Source organism: Rhincodon typus, chromosome 20 (assembly GCF_021869965.1).
Source record: "Rhincodon typus isolate 14 chromosome 20, sRhiTyp1.1, whole genome shotgun sequence".
Classification (NCBI taxonomy): domain Eukaryota; kingdom Metazoa; phylum Chordata; class Chondrichthyes; order Orectolobiformes; family Rhincodontidae; genus Rhincodon; species Rhincodon typus.
Genome location: NC_063351.1, coordinates 8,825,806 through 8,845,333, shown reverse-complemented (window position 1 = coordinate 8,845,333; position 19,528 = coordinate 8,825,806).

The window sequence follows — 19,528 nt, the reverse complement described above, 5'->3', positions numbered from 1 at the left end:
AAGCAGTGCTTTCTTAGCAACAATTATGCTTATTGTTTTGTTATTTCAGCTCCAGACCTCATTAGAGCCTCGGTCTTAACAGACAAAACCCAGAGGTACTAATGGCTACCCTTAACACGTAGATAAATCAAATGTACCCAACAAAATTTGAAGACAATGAGAATTAGGGGAAACTCTTCAGTTGAATTCATGCCAACCCAAAAGAAAAGAGCTGTCATTGTTGGGGGGGGTGGAATCAATCATCTCAGCCCCTACACAATCACTGCAGGAGCTCCTTAAGGTAGTGTCCCCAAACTTGCTCAACCCTACATCACAAAGTCAGAAGTGAGGATTGTTGTTGATAGTGTTAAGTACTATTCACAGCTCATCAGATACGGAAGCAGCCCATCAACATATGCAGTAACACTTGGATAATATTTAGATTTGAGCTAATAAATTGCAAGGAACATGTGCATTATGCAATGCAAGCCAATGATCATCTCCAGCAAGAGATAATCTAACGTTCTCCTCTTAATTTTCAACAGTATTGACTCCAGTATCAATATCCTGCGAGGATATTGATCTGTACATTGTTTGCCATTGACAAACACCTTCTCTCAGCCTCATGAATACTATGGCTCCTAGATCAAAGGCTAGGAGATCTGGGCAAGTAACTCATATTCTGACTTCCCTAAGTCTGGTCACTTCTTACAAAGTGTATGTTAGAGCATAATGAAATACTCTTCACTTGCCTGGCTGCGTACCATTCCAAGAATACTCAAGGAGATCAACATAATCAGAGTTAAACCCATACTTGATTGGCACCCCACCTTAAATATTTACTCTCGCTAATCACTGGCACATAGTGCACATTGCTGCCACTATGAACAAGATGCACAGCAGTAAATTACCAAGCTTCTTCCAGCTTATTTTCCAAATCCCTAAATTAAAATATGTCAAAGGACAATGACAGCAGACACACTGCAATGCAAATACCTTCAAGTTCTTCTCCCCACTTTACTGAGTTGGAACTATATCACTGTCACTGGATCAAAATCCTGGAATTCCCTACAAACAGTGAATGTACAGGACATAGATTGCAAAAGTTTGAGAATACGACTCATCACCATTTTCTGAAAGACAATTAGGAATGGCAATAATTGTTTGATTTGTCAATGACGCTCAATTTCATTATTTGTTATTTTCTGAAAAAGAAAGTTCTCAATCTGTGACCAGGATGCAAAGTACTTGTACTTGTCACTCAATGTGACAACTCCAGCCAATGTGTTTGCTTTTAAGAAATGTGTTTTGCATTTCTGTCTTAGCTTTTACAAACAGAAACATGTAATACAAGTTAAAAGATTCAGTGCAGACCTAAAAGTGCACCATTGTCAGACACAATGACAGCGATGTCAAATAAGGAAGTGTGAAGTAAGCATGCAAATTTAAGTAAATTTTGAGGAGCTGAGCTGTTGATAGGTTTTCATACAATAAAGAAACCAGTACATATCTGTAAAAAGCAAGTTGTATAGTTATGCAGCCCTAATAGATAAACAATGCAAAAGGAAAACAACACACAAGTAAAAGGAAAAGCAGACATTTAGCATATTGGAACAGCTATAAAAAATACCAAAAATACAAAAAATTGTAATTGGTTAAAAAAGGTAATAAAAAATACAATGGGATATTGAAGCTTACTGTAATGGTTTATTGAATACGTTAAGAAAGACAATAATAGAGGAATTGATCCCATTAAAATACTGATGCTGGAGATACAATTATGGATAAAAGAAAATAAACAGCTTTTGTTAAATTATTATTGAATTGATTTTTACAGTGGAGAAAGAGGACATTACCAGCCATACAAGGGAATATCAAACTAAGTCAAGGGGAAATAAAATTATTGAATATAATAAAAGTAAAATCAAAAGACAATGGACAAAATAATGGAACTTAAGACAGACAAGTCTTTAAGACTTGATTATCACCTTCAAATGAAAAATCGGGTGTGGGAATTGCAGATGCATTTATCTTAATTTTCCACAGCTCTCTGGATTTGGGAAATGAGTCTTTGGGTTGAAATATTAATAATGTCATACCATCATTTAAGAAAGGAAGATAGAAGAAACCACATCTATCATTGTAAGACGAGCATTAGAACAACTTTGAATTAATCAAAAAGAGACGAAGTGCAGATTTGTGAAGAGTAGTTCATGCCTGCAATCAAATTGACACTTTTGAAGTATTTGCTCCAAAAAGTGCATTTTTTACGGATATTGTCTACATGGATATCAAGGAAGCATTTGATAAAATTAAAATAGCAAACATAAAACTGTATGGCATGGGAAGGTAACCTTGTGACATGGAAGATTGCTCACTGATTGTGGAATTTGGAGACAAAAGCCAGAATTTACTGCACTAAGCATTTCTGGAAACCAGGATAATTTCTTGATTGCGACCCTAACAGAACATTCCACGGAAATGGCGAATGTCAGCCCTCAATAACTGAGCAGCGGATGAAACTGCTGAGGCCCAAGCAGTAGGGGCTACAAGGAAGCAAAGGAGACACCAACAGTATCAGAGGAAGTGGCTGAGACTTCACATAGCTTCTGATGATTGGAGACATCCACCTCCAGGAATTCTACACTCAACAGCAAAGAAGTGTGAAATACATTAACTGCAAACTTGTCATTTTTCACCTATACCATTCATCGGTACACCACCTCCACGTCTCATTCTGTGGAATTCAGTCCAGATACAAGTGAGGTGATGCACTTGAGTAGGACAGACAAGAGAATACACGATGAATAGTAGGGCCCTGGGAAGGGAAAGCACTGAGGATCAAAGGTATGCATGCCCACTAGTCCCTTCACATAACAGGTAAGGTAGATGAGGTGGCTAAGGAAAGATGCAGGATACCTCCTTTCGTTAGTCGAATCAGAGATTTTAAGAGCAAGGAGGTTACGCTGGAAATGGATAAAATACTGATTAGGTTGGAGTACTGTTTGCAGTTCTGGAATCCACATTTTGGGAGGAATGTGATTTCACTGAAGAGGATGCAAAGGAGATCTACCAGGATGTTGCCTGGGCTGGAGGGTTTGTGTTATGGAGAGATTTAGATTGGGTGGTTTTCCTTGGAGCAGAGGAATCTGAGGAGAGGTCATGATTGAGATGTATAAAATTGACGGCATAAACAGAAAGAACACGAGAACTAGGAGCAGGAGTAGGCAATTCAGCCCCTAAAGCCTGCTCCATCATTCAATAAGATTATGGTTGATCTCATCTTGTTCTCAACTCCACTTTGTTTGTTGCAGACACAACAGATATTGCACATGACATCAGAAAAATTGCTATAGAACTTCAATTATTGCTGTTAATGGCCCCTCAATTGTGTTGGGTAGATTAATTCCACTGTTAGGTAAGTAAACAGCATTTCATTGAAGAAGCCAGCAAGGAAAAACAGCAAGGAGACAGCAGTACATCAGACAAACAGCAGTCCATCATGGCATGAGCGTTCACCAATCCCCAAAGCAGCCTCTAACTCTCGAGGAAGGTTCCACAGAAAGCAAAGGCAAAGAGAATGAGCACTGATTACCAAAGTGTGTCAGGTGGTGTTCTCCAAGAATGTGCAAGTGCCTCCCAATGTCTGACTGTACAATATCAATGCCTTACCTGAAAAAAGTCAATGATTTGAAATTCATTCTGCCCTCAATTTTGGCTCCTGGGATCCCATTTGTGGTGTGGCCATGCTCAGCCAGATCAAATGGGCAGCACACAAAATTAGTCTACCCCTGTCATTTGAACGATTCCAATGTTAATCAGTGTATTTCTAGTGCTACCATGTCCTCACCAATGCACTTGACAGGGGATCATGGCAGTGTTGTTGCCAACATCATGTTACTGGCAGGGAGCTCTTTCTTAGAGGCAGGCAACCTCTCAGAGCAGCTTCAGATAAAGGATTACTGCCATTGAAATTCTTGTAAACTGAACACCAGAGAAGATGAAAATCATCCAGACATTTGAGGTGAAGGTGGCCAGGAAGAGAGATGCTTTGCGGGGGCAGTGATTTCCTCAAAAGAAAAGGCCCAGAAGAGATGGAGGCAGATGATCAGCAAGGTGACTTGAGTATCCGGCAGCATCTAATGAACTCACACAAGTGATCAATGTTGGGTTATGCATCTCCACATGATGTCTCCTATGTACCACACTACCCATCTGTCACCCTGCTCAAAGCAATACATCCCCATCACTCACTTAGCAGCATCCTAGACTGATATCTAAAATCCAGATATCCCACCTCATCAACATGGCCATGTCACACTCACCTCCCACTGTTCTACATACAACCAGCTATTCCACTATGGCAGCCACATCACGCAAGCACAACACAACACAACCGCTGACCTTCGGTCCTGATTCATGCAGGGCAATTTAGAAAACAACAGAAGGAAGCAGAGTTGATGACAGTCTAGGAATTTCCTGCACTGTACAGTGAACATGCCTCTTAACATCAGGGGCTGAGGGTAACTACACCAAATGGATTGCGATGGTTCAAGAATCAGCTCACCACCACCTTCTCAAGGTTAAATCAGGATGGGCAATAAATGCTGACCTAGCAAAACCCAAATCATAGAATGATTAAAAAAGAAGTGTCCTATTACTGTTAAGGGGGCACAAAGTAGTCCAGCTCCAAACTGGCTGCGGGCAAGGCACGGAATTTGCATTCTTCACTGTCTCTGATCCAGCTGGTCATACTGCAGAACGAGAGAGTCTGTAGCAGTCTTTTTGTGGACAAGTTACTACTCCTCTTCCAACCTCATGACATGTTGGCAACACTGTCTGTCAAATGCACGAACTCAACAAACAAGTGTTCAAACACCACAGAATACTTGCAGAAAATTTCAAAACAGAAAATGTTCCAAGAGTTTAAAGTTGCCCGCAATTAGGTTGCATGGCTCTTCAAGTAACCTTGGATTACAGACCTCATCCTGTGATTTGCTGTTTCTCTTGTGAGGAGTTCACAGCGCAGTCATTAGATAAACCAGTGTTTGAGTGTTGTCCAAATTTGGAATCTTGGAGTCAGATCAGCTGTGTGGTGTGACATCAAGAGGGCACCAATTTGACATGCTTGTACATGTATATCCTTGGAGAATGTCACAATGTGCTGTGAGATTAAATTTTGTCCCCATGGTTGTCATTTGTAAACTAGAATATTCTACTGTCAGGAGGCACATCAAGTTTTGTTGATGGGAGCACAAAATTACAAAGACACCTGACAGGTCAAAAACATCAACAGAACTAGGAGATGGAAATCAACGTGAGGAATTATGAAATCATCTATATTGGATCTAAGACAGACAATTTGGAATAATTTGATTTTGTTTTCTTACTGGTGAGATAGGGAGATGTGCAGAAGCAAACGAAGTTGAACACACAGGTACAAAATTAAATCAAAATGGTAATCATCAAAGAGGCATTCTATGCTATCCACACACAAGAGAAAAATGATAATCAAAACTGTTAGAGATTTTTCATGTAAAAACTTTCTCTCTCATCTCATTACAACAGAGCCTGTCATGATGCTGATTAATGGGCTAATCATGCATCATTACATAGTAACAGCAGATATTCATTTCAACTGCTTACTTACAATTAAAATGTCTTCAAGCATAAATTAATAAACTGCACTGTTTGTAACTACAGGCTATTTATTTAAACTAATGCTTACAGAAAATTAGCACATAAACTTAATGTGAGAAGCTATATGTACATGATAAAAATCAAAGTGTTGATCTCTCAAGTGCCCATGACTCCAATATAATAAGATGTAGCCAAAAATAAAGGTAGCATTTTCCGCTTATTCTATTTTCTAATTGCTGCTACATCTGTGTAATTTTTTCCGAACTCAAGGTTTATAACCCTCCAGTCAGACTTCTGTCCCATCATAGCAAAACTGCTCTTATCAAAATAATTAAATTTTAGGCTGTCTGATTCTACTTCTACTAGATCTTCGTCCTTCCTCAGTCTGGTCTATGCTGCAAGTAGGTTTATTGAATGACTTCTCTGTTTTCCATGTGCTGTAAAATGTCAGCCAAGTCCTTGCAGAGTTCTGTCAGACCACTATAATTCTGGTCACCCTAGTCAGCACATGTCAGAAATTATACTAGGCAAATTCGTACCACCAGTAGACTTTTACAACTTCACCTTTGTTGTGAACTGTCAGACTTATTCTCTTGTAAATCACAGATCTATTCTTTAGCATTGCAGGATGTTCCAGATGTCAGCCAATGCAGAAGGACACAAGAATAACTTCATCTTAGAAGTAAAATTGTTTACATTTTGGCTTTGGTGCCGATACGACTGAGTTTGGTGCCATGGATTTCAACTGTCATCATAAAAGCTCTGGGTTATGGATAATGCTGAAGTGTTCTAGCTCTTGGCAATGTTTTTTTGTGTTCTACTCTGATTTGTATCCTGTGGTTTCAGTTGCTCTTCACTATGCTTTAATGGGTTTTCATTTAAACTCATAAATCAAAGGTTTGTCACACTGTACCAAGAAAACAATCTGATATTTTAATATGCAAGCAGCATTTTGCAAGTGAACAAAGTGAAATTAGAAAGTGTCACAAATACTCCGTGAATCAGGTACCCCACATGGAGAAAGAAACAGCATTAATATTTAGAGTTGAATATGGGTCTTGCTCAAATCAGTTATTTGTTTTCTCCACACACAGGCAGCCAGACTCTCTGAATATTTTTGGCACTTGTGTTTATTTCAGACTTCCAGCATCTGCAATACTTTACAACACTGCAAGACTACTTGCTGCAATGGCTTTCCAACTGCTAAAAACTTCTTAAAAGCAAACCAAGAATGGTTTTGTCTAATATGGATTTTATACAAAACAATTTTATTGGCAATCAACAAACACTCCTCATTGACTTTAACATAATGATTAGGATGTTCCTTGTAAGTAATGCATTCCATCACTATAAATACATTGGAGATATATTAGATGTGCCTTTTCCAAGTGAAGTGTTTCCATGTCCAACAGAACTATGATGGCAAAGCAGGAACCATTTTATGGAAATTCCCAACAAATACACAAACATGTAGGAAACAGAATAACAATGCTAGACAATAGTTTCATTTATTGTTTGCAGCAAAGATAATTTTCATTCTCCTGAAGACAAAATAGAGAAGTCTTATTTGATTGGTTGCAGATTAGAGAATCAACATCACACTAACTTTTACAAGATGAGATATTTCAACTTTTCTGTCCATGCAATTTCAAAGAAAAGGCCACCCACTGACTCTCATATCCCTTCTGTAATTTTTTTCTCCTTGAAATATTCATTTTATTTTAACTTGAAATGGCAAATAGTGTACATGTGTATGAAGATATGTTCTAAGGCTGAAACTGTATTGCTTATAAATGGCAACATTGGCACGTACCAGCTATTGAAGATGTGAAAAATTGGGGCAGTGCCCTTTGCACCGTTTTGTGTCAAGCCAAATATTTTGCTGGGACTACAGTGAGAGCAAAAGTGGTTTGCACTGCTCCATGAAACAAACCTCAGAATTATATACATTTAAGGCATTCTGGGGGCCATGTCATGACTATTAGGAGGGGGCATAATTTTAAGGTGATTGGAGGAAGGTATAGGGGAGATGTCAGAGGTAGGTTCTTTACACAAGGACTGGTGGGTGTGTGGAATGCACTGCCAGCAGTGGTAGTGGAGTCTGATACTTCAGAGACATTTAAGTGACTCTTGGATAGGCACATGGAGGATAGTAAAATGTAGGGTATGCAGGGTAGATTGACCTAGTAGGATAATAGGTCGGCACAACATCGTGGGCCGAAGGGCCTGTACTGTGCTGTACTGTTCTATGCTCTATGTCAAGTGTACCTCGGAAATTGTCTTCCATTTCTCCAGTGGAGGTAACTCATTCTAAGAGTGTGACCAACAGGCCATGTGAAAAAAACTACTAGTGGGGTGGGCAAGCCTTCCAAACTATTCTTGGCCTCTGAGAGCTGGATTGGCCAGGAAGATGCTACCGCAGTTATTAGATTAATGTCCACCTATGTCAGAGGCAGGTGACACACATTTCATTTCTGAAGTAGGATCAGATTTTGACAGACCAACTGCAGCCAGGCCACAGGACATCTGACCAGGGAAACTGTTATCAAGGTAACAACAATTTATTTTCGCAGAAAAGTTGCCAAGTGGCTGGAAGGTGAAGTCACACAAACCCAATTTCTGTATGAATATACATGAGATACAAAGAATAAGCCACATTGTTGCAAGAATACTTTTCAACACTGATCACTATAGATTGAAAAGACAACACTTTGTAATGGGGAGTATTTGGGTCAACCGCAAAATACATAATAAATTTGGCTACAGCTTCTCTGCCAAATTTATTTAGACTTCATGGTCAGACATAACAGTAATGAAGCCCATATAATGCAGCAAGTGCAAAGGAAGAAATCTAGATTAGCAGGTAAAACACAATTATTCTAAAGGGGAACCCAGATTTTGGCAGTTGATGCGATTCTACACAAACAGTTTGTGCTAGATATGCAGCACCAAAGCATTCATGAAGTCAGGAACAATTTCTGCATGGACACCAAGAAGAGTCTTACCACTTTGCAACTCAACTGGATTTTATCCCCAGGTTGATAAACAATTGAAATTAAAACAGTAATCAAGATGCAGAAAGTAAAACTACTGATTAATCAAATAACATGGTAAACTACCACTTAAACTACACACAGTCATATTAGTTTAGTACGCTTCCAGTGAAGTGAAGCAAAGGGATTCAGGTAACATCAAATTAATTCCTGGTAGCCTTATAAAAGCACATAAAAAGACTGCACACATTGCACAAAAATTGTTAAGGACTAGCCTCGTCAAATCATGGATATGGAGAGTAGTCTCCACGTCTCTAACAACTACCATAAGGTAACTTATGTTCAACTAACTTTTTTTTCTGCTTTAAACAATGCATTGCTTAGTAGTAATATCTAAACAGAATAAACACTGAAGACATTTTGAAGACAAATTAATAACTGTTTTCAGTCAGAAGAATGGATTGTGAAGCAGGTTGGACACAGCAGCTTTGAAACTCAATGAGCAATTGTTGACTGTGGCACAATTCCCACGGTCATTCTCATTAGAGTTTTTAATGAGTTTCTAAATATGCTTTAATGTTCTTTCTTTGTGAAGTAGGGTATGCTAAACGACTGCAGGATTTAGAGGGCAGTAATTCTACCTTAAAGGATAGTGATATGGGGTGCATTTTTCTTGCATTAAATTATCATATTGATGAATTCAAAAGATCAAGATGAACTAAATGCACCCAAGTTCAATGAGAGCCAAAAGTGAACGGTCTTAAAATGACTGCATCACTGCTTCTATGAACTTCCTAAAGTACACAAACCAGACATCCCCTTCAGACCCATTGTTTCCCTACCAGGTACACCTTCACACAAACTGGACACACACAACAGGGCTTGAAACAGCAAGGTGATGGATCACCCCATTCCTGCCACTCAACCCAAGAATTCCTCACTACCCTCAAGAACATAAAAATCAGCGACAACGAGATTATGGTATCCTTTGATGACACAGCTTTATTCACGTAAGTCAACATCCCACTAGCCAAAGAAACACTGGCCACATCACTAGAGGAAGCAGCAACACAGACCAGCAGCTCCATCAGCAATGACAACATACTCAAACTACTAGACCTGTGCCTCACCACGTACTTCATCTTTAATGGTCAACTATTCAAACAGATCAATGGCACACCCATAGGGTCATCCATCTCAGGATTCAACACAGAAGCAGTCGTGCAAAGGCTAGAACACACCACCTTCCCCCGCATTAAACCTAAACTGTGGACCCGGAACGTAGATGACACATTTGTCATTATTAAATGCAACAAACTGTAAGAGACCCACCACCTCATCAACAATGTATTTGCTGGGATTAAATTCACAAGAGAAGAAGAAACCAACAATCAGCTTCCGTTTCTGGATGTCACAGTTAAACGTATGACCAACTGGGAGTTCCAAACTTCAGTATACAGGAAAGCAACACACACTGATCAAATCCTCAACTTCCACAGCAGCCACCCCAATGTCCACAAACAAAGCTGTATTGGGACACTATTTAAATGGGCCACCACCCACTGCAACACTCCAGAACGACGCAGGAAAGAGGAAGAGCACCTACAAAAAATCTTCGCTATGAACGAATATCCCTGCAAATTCATCCACAGATGCCTACTAAACAGACAACAACAGGACAACAGAGTACGCCCTAACACACTAGCACACTGCCCTACATCAAGAACATATCAGAATTGACAACGAGACCCCTAAGACCACTAGGAATCATGGAAGTACACAAGCCCACAGCCATGCTATGACAAACACACACAAGGATTAAAGACCCCATTCCCACAACATGCAGAACCAACATGATTTACAAAATACCATGCAATAGTTGGGGCAGCACGGTGTAACAGTGGTTAGCACTGCTGCCTCACAGTGCCAGGTACGTGGGTTCAATTCCGCCCTCGGGCGACTGTCTGTGTGGAGTTTGCAAATTCTTCCCGTGTCTGCGTCGGTTTCCTCCCACAGTCCAAAGATGTTAGTGGATTGTCCATGCTAAGTTGCCCGTAGTACTCAGAGATGTGTAGGTTAGGTGGGTTATAGGGGGATGGGTCTGGGTGGGATGCTCCAAGGTTCGCTGTGTTTTGTTGGGCCAAAGGGCCTGTTTCCACACTGTAGGGATTCTATGATTCTATTCTGAGTGCCAAAAACATTACATCAGACAGACAGTAAGGAAACTAACCATCAGAATGCATCAACATCAGCTAGCAGCAAAACAACACGACAAACTTTCCCTAATATCAGTACATATGGACAACGAAGGCCATCAGTTTAGCTGGGAGAACGTAACTCATAATAGCCCAAGCCAAACACAGACATGCATGGGAATTCCTAGAGGCATGATTCTCAACCTGTAATGCAATAAACAAACACGGAGAATTGGACCCCATATACAAACCTATACAGATCAAAACCGGAAATAACACTACTCACCATAACGGACCGGACAGTGTAAATTCCAAGCGGAGTAGAATAACATTGCTTCATCGGAGGCCTCACTGATGATGTCACCTAGCATGGTGACGAAACATCTGAACGAAAACAAGCCAGCTCGGCGAGCAAATCAACAACCTCATGACTGCATCACGTCAGGCATAGCTTTGTATTAACTGGTGCTGATGGTCACAGAATTTAAATGCTGATGGACTGGTTGCTTTGAATGTCTAGCCATTTTATAAAGACAATAGAGACTGTATGACAGTCAGCTCAATTGGAGCACTCTAGTTTCCAATTCTGAAATTAGTGGCTTCAAGTCCCCTTGCAGCAGTCAGGTACAAGACTCAAGACTGACACACAGCTGAACTCATGAATGATGCATTCTAGGACATGTAGAAACATAGGAACAAGATAGGTCATTCAGCCCTTCAAAGCGGTTCTGCCATTCAATGTAGGAATGGCCAATACGTAGCCTAACCCTACATACCTGCCTTTGGCCCATATCAATTAATACCTTTGTTTAACAAAATTTTAAATTTGAGAAATCAATTTTAACATCTGAACCAGGTCCACTGCTGTTTGTGGAAGAGAGTTCCAAAATGTCAATCATCCTTTGTGTGTAGAAGTGCTTCCTAATATCCCTTCTAAACAAGCGTGGCTTGTTGGACTAGGGGTATGATTCTTGCTTAGGGTACTGTGTAGTGGTGACATGTGCGAGGTCCTGGGTTCAACTGCCAGATGAGCCCTGGTTTCTTGTCAAGTATCAGAAATAAGGCGGATGAACTTAGAGCATGGGTCAGTACTTGGCACTACGATGTTGTGGCCATTACAGAAACTTGGGTAACTCAGGGACAGGCATGGTTGTTGGACGTTCCGGGATTTAGATGCTTTAAAAGAAATAGGGAGGGGGGAAAAAGAGGCGGGGGAGTGGCATTGCCAGTCAGGGCTGGTATAGCAGCTACTGAAAGGCAGTTCGAGAATGATATCTCTACAGAGTCAATTTGGGTTGAGGTCAGGAACAAGAAAGGATCAGTCACTTTGATGGGAGATTTTTTACAGACCCCCTAATAGTTGCAGAGAAGTGGAGGAGCGGATTGGGGGGCAGATACTGGAAAGGTGCCGAAGTCACAGGGTTGTAGTCATGGGTGACTTCAACTTTCCAAATATTGATTGGAAACATTTTAGTTGTAATAGTTTAGATGGAGCAGATTTTGTACAGTGCATTCAGGAAGGATTCCTGACACAGTATGTAGATAGACCAACATGAGGAGAAGCTACTTTGGATGTGGGGCTTGGCAATGAACCGGGCTCAAGGAGAGCATTTTGGCAGTAGCGATCATAACTCTGTTACTTTTACAATAGTCATGGAAAAGGATAGGTACATATAGCAGGGTAAAGTTTATAATTGGGGGAAGGGTAATTACAATTCTGTTAGACAAGAACTGGGTAACATAAAATGGGAACAGATGCTGTCAGGGAAGAGCACTATTGAAATGTGGAGATTGTTTAAGGAATGCATACTGTGTGTGCTTGATATGTTTGTCCCTAGCAGGCAGGGAAGATGCGGTCAAGTGAGGGAGACTTGGTTCTCAAGAGAGGTCGAACGACTGGTTAAGAGGAAGAAAGATTCTTCTGTAAGTTTTAGGAAACAAGGAACGGAAAAGGCTCTAGAGGGATACAAGTTATCCAGGAAGGAGCTGAAAAAAGGCAGAGCTACAAGGGGGCATGAGAAAACCTTGGCAGATAGGATCAAGGAAAACTCAAAGGCTTTTTACACGTACGTGAGGAATAAGAGAATGACCAGAGAATGGGTAGGGCCGATCAAGAATTGTAAAGGGAATTTGTGCACGGAGCCTAAAGAGATAGGAGAGGTCCTTAATGAATACTTTTCTTCGGTATTCTTTGGACCTAATTGTAGAGAAGGACAGTGTGAAACAGGCTGGTAGGCTAGAGGAGGTCGATGTTAGTAAGGAAGATGTACTAGGAATTTTGAGGAACTTGAAGATAGATAAGTCCCCCGGACCTGATGGGATTTATCCAAGGATTCTATGGGAAGCTAGGGAAGAGATCGCAGGGCCTTTGGCGATGATCTTCTCGTCCTCACTGTCCACAGATATAGTACCGGAAGATTGGAGACAGGCAAACGTCATTCCCTTGTTCAAAAAAGGGAATAGGGATAACCCCGGAAATTACAGGCCAGTTAGTCTTACATCAGTGGTGGGCAAATTATTGGAAAGGGGTCTGAGAGATAGGATTTATGATCACTTGGAAAGGCACAGTTTGATTCATGATAGTCAGCATGGATTTGTGAGGGGTAGATCGTGCCTTATTGAATTCTTTGAAGAGGTGACCAAACACATGGATGAAGGTAGAGCAGTGGATGTGGTATACATGGATTTAAGTAAGGCGTTTGATAAGGTTCCCCATGGTAGGCTCATACAGGAGGTAAGGAGGCATGGGATAGGGGGAAATGTGGCAGATTGGATTCAGAATTGGCTGACCCTTAGAAGACAAAGGGTGATAGTGGATGGAAAATATTCAACATGGTGCTCAGTTACGAGTGGTGTACCACAAGGATCTGTTCTGGGTCCTCTTCTATTTGTGATTTTTGTAAATGATTTGGATGAAGGAGTGGAAGGGTGGATTAGTAAGTTTGCAGACGATACGAAGGTGGGTTATGTTGTGGACAGTGCGGAGGGCTGTTCTAGGTTACAAAGGGACATTGATAGGATGCAGAGCTGGGCTCAGAAGTGGTAGATGGAGTTTAACCCTGAAAAGTGTGAGGTGATTCATTTTGGAAGGACAAACTTGAAAGCAGAATACAGGGTTAATGGAAAGATTCTTGGCAGTGTGGAGGAGCAGAGGGATCTTAGGGTTCATGTTCACAGTTCCCTGAAAGCTGCCACCCAAGTGGATAGAGTTGTTAAGAAGGTGTGTGGTATGTTAGCTTTCATTAATAGAGGGATTGAATTCAAGAGCCGTGAAGTTATGCTCCAGCTATACAAAAGCCTGAGACAACAAGGTGCAGGGCTGGATGAACACAGCAGGCCAAGCAGCATCATAGGAGCAGAGAGGCTGATGTTTCGGGCCTAGACCCTTCATCAGAAAAGGGGGAGGGGAAGGGGGTTCTGAAATAAATAGGGAGAGAGTGGGAGGCGGATAGAAGATGGATAGAGGAGAGGATAGGTGGAGAGGAAACAAACAGGTCGAAGAGGCGGGGATGGAGCCAGTAAAGGTGAGTGTAGGTAGGGAGTTAGGAAGGGGATAGGTCAGTCCAGGGAGGATGGACAGGTCAAGGGGGCGGGATGAGGTTGGTCGGTAGGAGATGGAGGTGCGGCTTGAGGTGAGAGGAGGGGATAGGTGGGAGGAAGAAGAGGTTAGGGAGGCAGGGACGAGCTGGACTGGTTTTGGGATGCGGTAGGGGGAGGGGAGATTTTGAAACTTGTGAAATCCACATTGATACCATTGGGCTGCAGGGTTCCCAAGCGGAATATGAGTTGCTGTTCCTGCAACCTTCGGGTGGCATCGTTGTGGCACTGCAGGAGGCCCAGGATGGACATGTCGTCTGAGGAATGGGAGGGGGAGTTGAAATGGTTCGCGACTGGGAGGTGCAGTTGTTTATTGCGAACCGAACGTAGGTGTTCTGCAAAGCGGTCCCCGAGCCTCCGCTTGGTTTCCCCGATATAGAGGTAGCCACACCGGGTACAGCGGATGCAGTATACCACATTGGCAGATGTGCAGGTGAACATCTGCTTGATGTGGAAAGTCTTCTTGGGGCCTGGGATGGGGGTGAGGGAGGAGGTATGGGGGCAGGTGTAGCACTTCCTGCGGTTGCAGGGAAAAGTGCCGGGTGTGGTGGAGCTGGTGGGGAGTGTGGAGCGGACAAGGGAGTCACGGAGAGAGTTGTCCCTCCGGAAAGCAGATAAGGGTGGGGAGGGAAAGATGTCTTTGGTGGTGGGGTCGGATTGCAGATGGCGGAAGTGTCGGAGGATGATGCGTTGGATCCGGAGATTGGTGGGGTGGTACGTGAGGACGAGGGGGATTCTTTTTTGGTTCTTATTACCTGGTTCGGCCACATCTGGAGTATTGTGTCCAGTTCTGGTCGCGTCATTACAGGAAAGATGTGGAAGCATTGGAAAAGGTGCAGAGGAGATTTACCAGGATGTTGCCTGGAATGGAGGGAAGGTCTTACGAGGAAAGGTTGAGCGAGCTAGGGCTTTTCTCTTTAGAATGACGAAGGATGAGAGGTGACTTGATAAAGGTGTACAAAATGATCAGAGGTATAGATAGAGTAGACAGCCAGAGACTTTTTCCTAGGGTGGAGGTAGCTATTATGAGGGGGCATAGTTTTAAAGGGAATGAAGGTAGATATTGGGGAGGTGTCAGAGGTAGGTTCTTTACTCAGAGAGTGGTCAGGGCGTGGAATGCATTGCCGGAGAGGGTAGTGGAGTCGGCCTCATTAAGGGCATTTAAGCGGCTATTAGATAGGCTTATGGATGATAGTAGAAGGTAGGGGTGGAGGTTAGATAGATCTTAGGATTAGGTTAAAAGTTCGGCACAACATCGTGGGCCGAAGGGCCTGTACTGTGCTGTACTGTCCTATGTTCTATGTTTTAAATGGTTTGGCCCTAAATCTCAGACTTTGTCCCCTGGTTCTAGAATCTCCAACAGTTGAAATAGTTTATCTTTATCTATCCAGTCTTTTCCTGTTAATATCTTGAAGACTTCAATCAAATCACCCCTTAACCTTCTAAATTCTAGTGAAAAATCAGCCTAATTTGTATAATCTCTCCTCATGGCTTAACTCCTGATGTCTGGGTATCATCCTTTCAAATATATATTGCATTCCCTCTCAGGCCAATACATTGGAAAATGTTTGATTCATTTCACAGAAGGCCTTGCTGGGATCAAACGCAAGAACAGTTCCTCCTGGAGAGATAAATTAGTTCAGAATAGATCACTTCAGTGCCAGTACTTTAGTTTGAAAATTCCAGACCAGAAAATGTTCAGATAGAAACCCTGAAGGAGCTATTGAAACCAAGAAAAATTAAAGCTCATTTTTTGAAGTATCAAAGAAATGGCCATCTGTAGTGATTGAAACGAGGGCAGCCAGGTGGACCTCATAGAATATGATTCCCCCAGTTGGACCAGGTTAACAACCCTAATCATGGAGCCCTGGCTGACAGATTATTCAGGTGTGTCAAAAGTTCTGCTCACTCAGAACTGACTCTGAGGAAGCTAGACCAATGTCAAGCATTATGTACGTGTAAATAATGGGTGACTTGGTGACAGGATACTAGCCTTCATGGAGTTATTTCATCAAATTTTCAAGCTTGGGAATTAAAGGAAACAGTTAAGTCAAAAGGTGATATAGAAATGAACTCTTTGCTATTCGGATATTATAAAGTGGTGGTTTTATGAACAGGTGAAATATAGTAGAAGGTAGGGGTGGAGGTTAGATAGATCTTAGGATTAGGTTAAAAGTTCGGCACAACATCGTGGGCCGAAGGGCCTGTATTGTGCTGTACTGTCATATGTTTTACAATCTTTCAAATTATGTTATTTGTAAATACCTTTTTTTTATATATCTTCATTCCTTTTGTGTTGTAATCTTCTGTTTTGTTGTCAAAGCCAAATATGCAGCATTGCTACCATGTTATTTTAAAAAATGATCTATCAAACCAGATTTCAGTATAGGATCTGACTAGTCTCGTCATATCAGCTGTAACCACAAAACTAACATTTCAAATTTGCTTCTTTGGCTAAAAAAAAGTGCTTTGGAGCATCCTGTGGCTATGAAAAGTACGATATAAATGCAAGACATTCTTTTTCATTTCAAAAACAACTGCATTGTACAACTGAGCTATTGCCAAGTTGGAGGAAGCTAGGCATCAGTCATCTGCTTGATAAATCTGTGCATAGCAGATTGATCACTATTCCTGATGTATTGATTAGCATTTTGAAATAGATGTGTGGTACAAAAGCTGAATGTTTTGGTGACCTTCAGAATAACTAGCAGTATTTTCCCATTTTGGAATTTAATGGAGAGGAGGTTACAACAGGTGGAATCTTAACCTACACCAATACACAAAAATGCCTCGTGCCTATTGTTCAGGCCAAACCAAACACAAACCAAACCAATTTAGCAACAGGACAGCTGAAGACCACTCCTCTGAGGCATTGGTCCCACTGTTAAACTTAGAGTCTATTCTTTAAGCATTTCAGATGCCAATTAAAACAAGTGTTAGGCTCCTTGAAGCAGGGGACCAATTGAAAGACTCAGTTCAGAAACTGTGCCGCACTGAGTAGGAATGCATGGCCTGCTTAATGCTGAGTCAGAATCCAGGAGAGGACAGAACTAAATTTCTAATCCAGAGCTCCTCGGACAACTCTAGAAATCACCTTCTGCTTCTTTCTTGTTCTAAGCACACATCGCAAAATGTGAATGTCTCTCCTGAAACCTCAATGTGACAGCTGTCCTATTTGAAACAGAAAGTTCTTACCCTGATTCAACTCAACTAGTAAATCACATCGAGGCAATATTGACTGTTTTAATCGGCTTTAACAATTAAATGGGCTTTCCTATCTTAAGTCACAGTTACTCTCCTCAAATGTCCTGCTTTTAATCTTAGTCAAAAAAAAGTCACTATTCGAAATTTATTTTGCCCCTTCAACTCTCCCTTTAGTCCTCAGATTCTTCTGCCCTGTGACCTCTTATCTTCCACCAAATCACAGACATTCCTTCTGTCCTTATCCAACACACCTGTTGTTCAAATCCTATCACGACTGAATGTTTCCAATTTTGATGAGGGGCTATCGACCTGAAATGCTTACTTTTTTTCCCCTTAAATGCTGAAGCCTCAAAAAGGGAAATACCAGGTATAAATGCAATCAATGCAACAAGGTACAACATAGAAGCATTGTATGATCTGCAATCATGAGGCAAGAGATTGCCAGAATCTGTGTGATAGAGCACAGCTTTAAGAGCATGAATTTCTCATGAAAACAGATGCTCAAAATGCTCAGCAGGTTAGGCAGCAACTATGGACAGAGAAACAGAATGAACATTTCAGATCAATGATCTTTCATCATAACAGATATTATACCTAGTCACTTTCAGCAAATGACAAAAGACCGCATGAAAGCCACTTTCAATCCATCATTTAGTCATTGAATGGGAGCACCAAAGCAGTTCATGAAATAATCTTTTATATATATGAAGACTAGCTGACTTTTCAGTACTCAACATTCCGAAAGCCAAGATCACTTTCAAGAAGCTGAGATCATTAAATCAAGTCTGCACTCAGCAAATGCATTCACAACAATCAACAGAAAAGGCAAAGGTAGGTGCTTAGGGATTCATTTGTTAGCAATGTTTTTTTTTAACGAGTTTCAAAACCAAAAACTTACAGCGCAGAAATCACAGCTGGGATTAGTCAGATCATGGAAGACTGCAAGTCAAAGTACGTAAACAAGAAGTAGGACACAGATAATGTCAACAATTGTCATTAACTTGTATGATCCAATGATAAGCAAAAATCCATCTATAGTATGGTAGGAAACCCAAGGGACAGGATAGAACACATTGTTCGACCCTGCATAATATTGGTGTCCAATGAATAAAAATAGTGGAGGAATGGTAGAACAAGGGGTAGGTAGAAACCCACCTTGCATCCAAACCTGTCAATTTTACCATGGGCTGCTTTGATTAAGATTGCCCCAAAATATTTTCACCAGTCATAATATCTGAATGAAATTTAAACATGGTTCTCATCAAATTGTCATGTCACACATAATCGTGAGTATTAAAAAAATTATGAACATCACAAGAGTCAAATGAATTGCAAGCATTAGCAGTCCTAATAAAAACTATAAAATGAATTCAAAGTACCTTGAACAAAACATCACTCCTATAATTCAAAACTTCACAGGAGTGGATTAAAACTGGTATTTAACAGATTACTGATGAACAGCAATTAAATTGTTTCTGCTGCAGGAAACAATGGAAAGCATTTGCTGTTGAAGACGAATAAAGGCAAACCCCGAAATGAGATAAAAAGCAATGTACTACTGCTGCTGGAAATCAAATGAAATTTAGGTGAAAAGGTGAAAATCAATATCTGTTGTGTTCCTTTTACATCCTTAAAACAAGTGCTGTGCAGAACATACCTACCTAGAAGAAGCAGGGTGAACTGCACAAAATGTATACAGGAGCTGGTCTCAATGCCAGATTTGAGAAAAACAAATGCCTGTTCATAACATGATCAGCATATATGAATCCATTGTATTCTAACGCACATCTGGGGTGATCTTGAAGAGCTATCCATTTATTCCTAATCCTTTGTTAGCCCCTAGTCTTGATTTCACCCCCTCAAAAATTTGTCTCATTCAGCTTTGGAGAGTTAAATTTACTTCCTGCACTGCATTCTGTT